Source organism: Chlorocebus sabaeus, chromosome X (assembly GCF_047675955.1).
Source record: "Chlorocebus sabaeus isolate Y175 chromosome X, mChlSab1.0.hap1, whole genome shotgun sequence".
NCBI lineage: Eukaryota > Metazoa > Chordata > Mammalia > Primates > Cercopithecidae > Chlorocebus > Chlorocebus sabaeus.
Window position 1 is genome coordinate 13,729,640 of NC_132933.1, and position 10,094 is coordinate 13,739,733.

At 41.9% G+C, this 10,094-nt stretch overlaps 1 pseudogene; it reads left to right on the top strand.

The window, feature by feature from the left end:
• Positions 1 to 2,572: 2,572 nt before the first annotated feature.
• Positions 2,573 to 4,089, top strand: LOC140710898 (melanoma-associated antigen C2-like; annotated as a pseudogene).
• Positions 4,090 to 10,094: the final 6,005 nt, after the last annotated feature.

A 10,094-nucleotide genomic window follows, 5' to 3' on the forward strand; every position in this document is an offset into this window, starting at 1 on the left:
AGAGGGATGACAATGTGAGCACACATGGATTGAAGACAGCCATCTACAAGGCAAGGAGAGAGGCCCGAAAACATCCTTCCCTCACAGCCCTCAGCAGGAACCAACCTTGCGAACGCCTTGCTCTTTGACTACCAGACTGGAAAACTATGAGACAATAAATATCTGTTGTTTATGTCATCCAGGTTGAGGTACTTTGCTATGGCAGGCCTAACAAACCAATATACTCACTTATTCAAATGGATCCAAAATCTTTGCTTCACAGTACATATACATCTATCTTTTGCACTACTCTCTAGAATTCCCATTTATTTATTGCATTAACACATTGAACAAATCTCCTCTTCATAAACACCCATGTGTTTCTCTTTTGTGGCTATAATAAACACAATCAGCATATTTAAGTATAAATTCTGGGATAAATGCATACAATTACTTATAAGGAATGCATATTAATGTGGAAACTGAATAAGTGTGAAAAAGGTATGAATATTTTATCTTTTTTATAATCCTGAGGGCTTTTACCCAAAATGTTTCACCAGTTAATTTCCTCATACATTTGTCCATGGGGAAATGATTCATTTTTACAAGCATTTTATCACAATTTTAAATGTGGGTCAAACTTATAGGTGCAAACACTAGGTGTCCTTGGGTGTGATGAGGAATTTTTCAGATGAAACACTAAAAATATCAGCAATCTAAGATAAAGAGAAAAATTGGACTCTAATAGAATTAAATACTTCCACTGTGAAAAGATACTTCTAAGATAATGAAAAGATAAGCAAGAGAAAGGGATAAATATTCTGTGATAAACATATCTGATAAAAGATATGATTTTTAATATGCACAAAGCTCTGATAAACATAAGAAAACAGAAACCTAATTTAAAGTGGGCAAAAAAGTCTGAACAGGCACCCCACCAAAGAATAACTATATAGGAATGGAAAATAAGCATGTATCAGAAAACTGTTCAGTGTCATATGGCATTAGAGAAGTGCAAATTAAAGCACCAAGGAGATAGCACTCTACCACCAGGAGAAAGACTGAATGCCCAAACACTGAAACATCAAATGTTGACATGCATGTTGAGCAACAGGAACTTTCAGTCACTGTGAGTGAGATAGACCTGGAGGAATCGTGAATGCATATTGCTAAGTGAAAGAATAGCTAAAAAGGTGACATAATGTATGATTCCAGTCATACAATATTCTCCAACGGACAACTACGAATACACCAAAAATATCAGTAGTTTCCATGGGCTGATGGGTTGGGGGTGGGACATGGGGGATTGTTAAATAGGTGGAATGTATAGGAGATTTAGGATGGTGAAACAACTCTGTATGATACTGGAATCATGAATACTTGCCATTACATATGTATCAAAAAGTATAGCATCCCCAATGTTGAGTGAGTCCTGATGTAAACTGTGGACTTGACTTAATAACGAGGCATCAACAGAAGTGAAATCAACTGTAGCAAGCATGCCATACTAATACAAAATGTAAATAACAGGAGATGCTGTGTGTGTGTGTGTGTGTGTGTGTGTGTGTGTGTGTGTGTGTGTGTGTCCACATGGGGCAGGGCAGGAGGAAGGTGTAGATATGTGGGAATTCTCTGTACTTTTGATGAGGTTTTCTCTTTGCATTTTTGGGTTAACAATGCTCTAAAAATGAAGTCTGTTCGTTTTTTAAAGGATGCGAATGATTTGAACAGACATTTTACCAAAGAGGATACACCCACTGCAAAGAGGCATATAACGTCATTTGTCATTAGAGAGATGCAAACAAAAAACCAAAAATTGGAATGCACACTTATTTGACTTACTAAAATCTGACAATCTAAAATGCCAAATGTAAGAGAGGATATGGAACAATGAGAATTCTCATTCCTTGCTAGGTGTGATGAGAAATGATACAGCCACACTTTTAAACACGTATTTTCTGGACTTATTCATATGACAAATTGTGAAAGTTAAAACAATGTGAACTGAAAAGAGAGCATAGTTGCTAGGAGCTGTGGAGAAGTGTAGTGACTGACCTCAAATCGGATGCACACGGGACATGTAGGGTGATGGAACTGGTCAGTATGATACTTGGGAGGTAAATGTAGTACTCAATGCATTTGCCAACACACATATAACTTCACATTATAGTTAAATCTGGTGTGTGTAAATTAAAAAATAATCACGAATTGGATTTTTAAAAGGATCCCGGGCTGCTGAAAAGATGATGGATTTTTCTGGGACAAGAGTAGGCAAAGAAGCAACAATAAGGAAGCCTTTGACATAGGCTAGGTGAGAGCTGATATTAACTTCACACACGGCAGTAAAGGGGAAGGATTTGGAATGGATTTTAGAAGAAAGGTTGCTGTCTGGACAGAAGAGGGAGAGAGTATAGGCCCTACGAGGCCCAGTCCCACTGTGGGTGGATGCGATTCTCCCTCCCTTCCACCTTGTAGGTCTCAGGGATGGGTGGGGCTTATTCAGAGGTGAAAGACTCAGATGGCCAGGGGCAGGCAGCCCAGGCAGTTTCAGGAGTCCAGGCACAGCCCCTAGGAAGGTTGGAATGGAATGCCCATGGATGGTAGTGCCCCTCCCGTGTCCCTGTGCCTGCGGCCAGCTCTAGAGGACATCAAGCTTGCCAGATGTACAACTTTCTGACTTCCATTTTAGGAGTCAGCCAGAGAAAAAGATTTCTCTGGGGAGGGCAGCTTCAGTTAAGCAGAGGGAGGAACCCCAGGGCTGGACATTCAACGAGAAGAGAAATCTGTGGAAAGACAGTGATCTCCCATCACGAAGCACCCGGCACTCCCCACCTACTATCAGTTTCCGAGTCTGGGGCTCTGCCTGCCATCTGTGCCCCGAGATGCTCTCTCACATCCTCCTGCAGGTTTCCAGGGAACAAACCCCTTATAAAGACAGAACACCTGTGAGACCCTAGAACACCACCTTAAGAGAAGAAGAGCTATAAGTCGGCCTTTGTCAGCCATCATGGGTGAGTTTCTCAACTGAGGCCACTCACGCTGTCCCACCCTCCCTCAGGCCTCTGGGATCCCATCCTCCCCATCCCTGCTTTAAGGATGCTACTTCTGAAAAAGAGTCATCACAGCTCTGTTCCCAAGCCTTCCCCACCTCAACTTTGAGCAAGACTTCCAGAACCCAATTCTGATATAGGTCTTGGTAGATGCACAGGGTTCCACAGATGAGGAGGAGGAAGCCTCCTCCATTTCCTCTTCCTCTTGTCACTTTTTATTCCCCTCCTGCTCTTCCTCCTCCTCCTCCTCCTCATCCTCTATTCTGGTTCTGGATGCTCCAGAGGATGAGGACATGCCTGCTACTGGGTTTCCAATTCTTCCCAAGTGCTCCCAGGATTCCTCTTCATGATGCTCCCCAGAGACCTCTGAGCTCCTGCTCTTTCTCCCCTTTGTGAGGCCCATTGGATGAGGAGTCCAGCAGGCAAAAAGTGGAGGATACACCTACATGGCGTGCCTTGTCAGACAGTGAATCCTTGCTCACATATGCACGGGATGAAAAGGTGGCTGAGTTGGTGCAGTTGCTTCTCCTCAAATATCAAACAAAGGAGCCTGTCACAAAGGATGAGATGCTGACGACTGTCATCAAGAAGTATAAGGACTGCTTTCCTATGATCTTTGGGAAAGCTCCTAAGTTCATTGAGTTAATGATTGGCATTGCCCTGACTGAGATGGACCCCAACAATGACTCCTATGTCTTTGAAAACACAGTAGAACTCAGCGACCAAGAGAATCTGAGTGATGGCCAGGGAATGTCCAAGAACCACCTCCTAATTCGTATTCTGAGTGTGGTCTTCATCAAGGGCAGCTGTGCCTCTGAGGATGTCATTTGGGAAGTGCTGAATTCGATAGGGTGTATGCTGGGAGGGAGTCCTTCATTTATGGGAAGCCCACGGAGCTCCTCACTATAGATTGGGTGCAGAGAAAGTACCTGGAGCTCCGGGAGGTGCCTAAGAACTCTCCTCCACATTATGAATTATTGTGAAGTCTAAGATCCCATTCAGAAATCAAAAAGAGGAAAGTCCTAGAGTTTTTAGGCAAGCTCGACAGTACCATTGCTAATTCCTTTCCATCCTGGTGTGTGGATGCTTTGACAGATGTGGAAGGCAGAGCCCAGGCTGTAATTGATACCAAAGATGATGCTAATTCCATGACCAGTGCAAGCCCCAGTATCATGTCCACCAACTTCTGTCCTGAGTCAAGTCTGAGGCTGATTCCCCCTCTGTGTTTGAAGAGGGCAGTGGAGGTTCTAGGCAGGGGAGGGCGAGAGTGGAGCTGGAGGGACCACAGTGTTCTTTGTGTTTCTGTTTCATATGAGTGACCTAGAATTTAACATTTTGTGTGTGGGGGTGGGGGCAGTATTTTTCAAATGCTTCCCCTTTTGGTTGGCTGAATTCACTTCAGAATCTTAATTCATGAAAATCGTCACACATGTACTGCTATTTATCTGGTTTAAGAGTAAGGATTTGATAGTTTGTAAGGAAAAAAGTGAAAACCTTGTGTCTTATGATCTGGCACAGTAGAATGTGGTGTTGGGATTGGATTGGAATTTTCTTTGAAATGTGAAAGAACTCGGTATTTAAATCGTGGAACAAAATAAAAGATTGTTAATTTTTGACATTCCTCATTCTCCTTATTCTGTTGTTCTTGAAAATTGAAGCTATATATCTGGATTTGTTTGGCTTATTCAAAAAATATCAGAATTTAATCTTAATAAAAGCATCAATGACTCCTTTACTTGCTGAACATTATTTCAGCATTGGCTTGCGGAAAGCACACTGTTCTTTGTGGGGATACTATCAAAACAAGATTTATTCCCACCCATAACACGGTAAAGTCCAGGTTCAGAAGCCATATCAGGAAGGGGAAGATTTTCTCTATGATCTAAAGAGTGAGTTACAACAGTGGGGACGTGAGACTTTAGATGGCGCCTTCAAGTGAAAAGGCCCTGAGCTAAGGCAGTTTTGGGTTTCGGGAAACTGCAGGTGCTTCTGTGGGAGCTGACTGTTATGAAGCCATGTGGTGGCAGGGCCCAGACTCTCAGAAGGTGAGAGAAAAGCCTGGAATGGAAAACCATTTGAGCAGTTGGCTCTGGGTGGAGGATGAAGCAGAGAGGAGTCTCCACATGGGGAAGTCATGGAAGGTGTCCTGTGGCTCTGTCACTGGGGAGCGTGAACACAGTGCAAGGACTAGGTGATTGATACACCTCATCTGCAAGGGTTTCCGGAGAAATATGGTGAGAACTCCTTGATGTGGTGCTCAGAAGCCTCCAGGCTGGCACTCATTTGCCTGGCCAGGAAGAGCCAGAACCCATGCCATTGACAGGACTTTTAGTTAGGCTATTTTGAATGTAATGTGGACAAGTCTAAGCAAGATCTACATTTTTAGTGAAGCATAAATAAAACAATTCGTTTGGATGGATGAGCAATGAGGAAGGTGAAAGGGAGTTTGTTCTTGACTCAAAATACGATCTTTCAGTTGCATTCCAGCTGCAGACGTTTGGCCTTACCCAAGTTATACGATATGTCCTTTCAGAAAGACAATGTGCTGCGTTGTATTTGTGAAGCTGAATTATTGGTTGAGTTCCTCTTCCATAATTTATTCAGCTACATATTTTCCCAGATTTTTGCATAACAAAAAGGAGAGGTGAGGTTTTCAAAAAAGGCAGTGGTAGCCTTTGGGCTTATAATCATATTTGATAACAACTGCCAATTATTAAGTTCAAGGGTTTTTCGGACCCTGTGCCACATGCTTTACTCTCATTCCATATCTTCCTGCAACTCTACAAGACAGAACTTATCCAACCCATTTTACACGTGGAGAACCCGAGGCTCGTAGTGCTTGATAACTTCCCCAAGATCACTTGGCTGGAATGTGACAGGGCCGGTACTTGAACCCTGGTGTGAATTCATCTAGGCCCACACTGTTCCCACTGCCCCCAGCCTGAGGGAGGCCTTCTGCCTGTTACGTCATTTCTCTTCACACTTCTCAATATCTCTGAAGTGACCTGAAGATGACCCTGTGGCTAAGATATTAGGTTAAGCCTAAAGAAGGAAGGTGACACTGACAATGAAATACAATTCAGGACCTGTTGTGGCCTTTCTTTACTTAAAGTCCTCCTGTTGTGAGGCCTGGGTGTCTTGAGAGCTGACTCTGTCCAGGTGTCAGCAGTTGTGTTCAGTCCCAGCTCTTTCCCACATTATAGGACCCTCATTTTGACCTTCTCTGCGCACTCCCTTGTCTAATTCTGGAACCTGGTCCGCTGATCAGCTTGTCACTAAGGGTTCTTCTTGTGAAGGCTGAGGCCTGCTCCCAGGGCTGTGGCCTGGAGTCAACTGCCCTTCCCCTGCCATAGACCATTCCTACTCTCTGCAGATGTTCCCAGGTGGTTCTATCCCTCACCCTGGATAACAGCAGCTCTTTGATATAAATGTGCATTTTGGACAGTGATATTTCAATACCCATAATGGGAATCTTCAACACACTCTCAAAGCATTCCCAAATAAGCTGGTGAGTAGAATCTTATTTGCCACACAATATACTGGTTTTAGGGATGGAATCATCCTGAAATTTGATATTAGAAGTAGGATTTTAAAAAGATGTATTATTTGAAAGAGGCCACTGAACACATACACAGAGGAATGAATTTTCATAGGTGATCCAAAACCAAAGCTTGCCCATAAACTTTGTAGATGAGAAAAGACTATAGAAATCACTTTGTAAATAAACAACTACAAGAGGCTTAATTTCTAAAAAACAAAACTACCACAAAAGTCTGAAGTTAACCCATGATGTGAACAAGGGTTCCTTGGCAGACATGCTAGCTCTGATGTAAAAAGAAAGCAGTAGTGCACTATCCTTCCCCTGTCTCTTGTCTGTGTAGCTGCACCACAGGGAACTCCTGGTTTGCAGTGTGTCACAGACACCTGTGCAACTGTAGGAACGGTCAGTCATTGGAAGGTAGCAGAGGTTCACAGGGTATGTTATTTAGCATACATCAAAAGAATAAGAAAATTCTCAGCCTAAGGAGATTTTATAGGATATTAAAATGAAGTGCAGGCTGGGCATGCTGGCTTACGTCTGTAATCCCAGCATTTTGGGGGGCCAAGGCAGGTGCATCACCTGAGGTCAGGGGTTTGAGACCAGCCTGGCCTATATGGTGAAACCCCGTCTCTACTAAAAATACAAAAAAATTAGCCAGGCGTGGTGGCGGCCACCTGTAATCCCAGCTAGTCAGGAGGCTGAGATAGGAGTATCACTTGAACCTGGGAGGCCGAGGTTGCAGTGAACCAAGATGGTGCCACTGCATTCCAGCCTGGGTGACAAGAGTGAGATTCTGTCCACTCCCCTCTCCAAAAAAAAAATTAAAAAATCACAGTGCAGAAAATTGCCATTGAGGAAAAAAGGTGGAGCCCTCCCTGCCAAGAGTTAAAAATTGTTTTAAAACTAGATGTAATACTGTATTTGAAATCGCAGTTTCCTAATAGGATCTGAAAATAGTTGGGAGAGTTCATGGCAATGTTTGCCTTTCCAGAAACTCTTCCAAGAAATGAATATTGTCATAGATGTTCATAGCTGCTTATTATTGAGCAATGTAATGGTTTGTGGGAAAGACTACAGGTGCCCACTTCTATCATGTCTGACTCTCTTTCCTGGGTGGCGTATTTGTATTCACGGAGAAGCCAGGGAAACAACTCCATGCTTTCTTTTCACTTCAGCAGTTACCATAGGTTGTGATGTGGAGCTCAAAGCTGGAAGCAGCCTCGATTCCTGGATCACGTGAGAGCCAAGACTCGTCGTGTATTTGTTTATTATCCCATAACAAAATACCACAGGCTGGGCGGCTTAAACAACAGAAATTTATTGTCTCACGTTTCCGGAGGCTGAAAATCCAAGATCAAGATGTTGGCTGATTTGATGTATCCTGTGGCTTTGTTCTGTGGCTTGTAAATGGCTCTGCCTTCTGACTGAATTCTCACGTGGTTAGTGCTTGGTATGTGTGTCTGTGTCCTAATTTCCACTTCTTATAAAGACATTAGTTATATTGAATAAGGTCCTACGTATATGACCTTATTGAACCTTAATTGTCTCTTCAAAGGTTCAATCTCCAAATATCCAAGGTTTAAGACTTTGGATACAGGAATTTGGGGCAGGGGCGCAATTCAGTCCATAACACCCAGCCAACTCAAATCAGAATTGATGTGCATCAAAGCAACCTTGTTGTGTAAAGTCATTCAAATTTCAGGGATATTTTTTCTGTTCCATCAGCTTGCTGTTACTTTATGTGACAACAGCACTGCTCCTCTTCCTGTTCTTAGGCTTATTTCATTATTTTACTTAAAAGAAAATAGTGCTTTGTCAGGTTTGTCAAAAAAAAAGAAATAGGGAAAGGATTCCCTATTTAATAAATGGTGCTGGGAAAATTGGCTAGCCATAAGTAGAAAGCTGAAACTGGATCCTTTCCTTACTCCTTATACAAAAATTAACTCAAGGTGGATTAGAGACTTAAATGTTAGACCTAAAATCATAAAAACCCTAAAAGAAAACCTAGGTAATACCATTCAGGACATAGGCATGGGCAAGGACTTCATGTCTAAAACACCAAAAGCAATGACAACAAAAGCCAGAATTGACACATGGGATCTAATTCAACTAAAGAGTTTCTGCACAGCAAAAGAAACTACCGTCAGAGTGAACACACAACCTACAGAATGGGAGAAAATTTTTGCAATCTACTCATCTGACAAAGGGCTAATATCCAGAACTTACAAAGAACTCAAACAAATTTACAAGAAAAAAACAAACATCCCCATCAAAAAAGTGGGCAAAGGATATGAACAGACACTTCTCAAAAGAAGACATTCATACAGCCAACAGACACATGAAAAAATGTTCATCATCACTTGCCATCAGAGAAATGCAAATCAAAACCACAGTGAGATACCATCTCACACCAGTTAGAATGGCAATCATTAAAAAGTCAGGAAACAACAGGTGCTGGAGAGGATGTGGAGAAATAGGAACACTTTTACACCATTGGTGGGACTGTAAACTTGTTCAACCATTGTGGAAAACAGTGTGGCGATTCCTCAAGGATCTAGAACTAGAAATACCATTTGACCCAGCCATCCCATTACTGGGGATATACCCAAAGGATTATAAGTCATGCTGCTATAAAGACACATGCACACATATGTTTATTGTGGCACTATTCACAATAGCAAAGACTTAGAATCAACCCAAATGTCCATCAGTGACAGACTGGATTAAGAAAATGTGGTACATATACACCATGGAGTACTATGCAGCCATAAAAAAGGATGAGTTCGTGCCCTTTGTAGGGACATGGATGCAGCTGGAAACCAGCATTCTCAGCAAAGTATCGCAAGAACAGAAAACCAAACACCGCATGTTCTCACTCACAGGTGGGAATCGAACAATGAGATCACTTGGACACAGGAAGGGGAACATCACACAGCGGGGCCTATTGTGGGGAGGGAGGAGGAGGGAGGGATAGCATTAGGAGATATACCTAATGTAAATGACGAGTTAATGGGTGCAGCACACCAACATGGCACATGTATACATATGTAACAAACCTGCACGTTGTGCACGTGTACCCTAGAACTTAAAGCATAATAATAAATAAATAAATAAATAAATAAATAAATAAATAAATAAAATAGTGCATGTGTTCTTATTGTAAAAAATCTAAAAATACATATCAATCACAATTTTCCCCTTTACAAAGTTTCTCTAAAATTCAGCCTCCTACTCAGAAGTTACTACAATTAACGATGTGGTTTGTAAAAATTAATAGCTGATTTCAGGCTGTTATACACATAGATGTGCATATATAGATAGATATATATAAACACTATATGTCTATACATGGGAAATGATACACATATAGATCTGCCACTTGCCTTTAGCACTATTCTAAATTTATCTGCCTCCTCCCCAAAATCCTATGTTAACCTCAAAATGTGGCATTATTTGGAAACAGGATCATTTTAGGGGCAATCAATTTAACAAAAGGTTATTAATAAAGGTCTTAATCTGATATC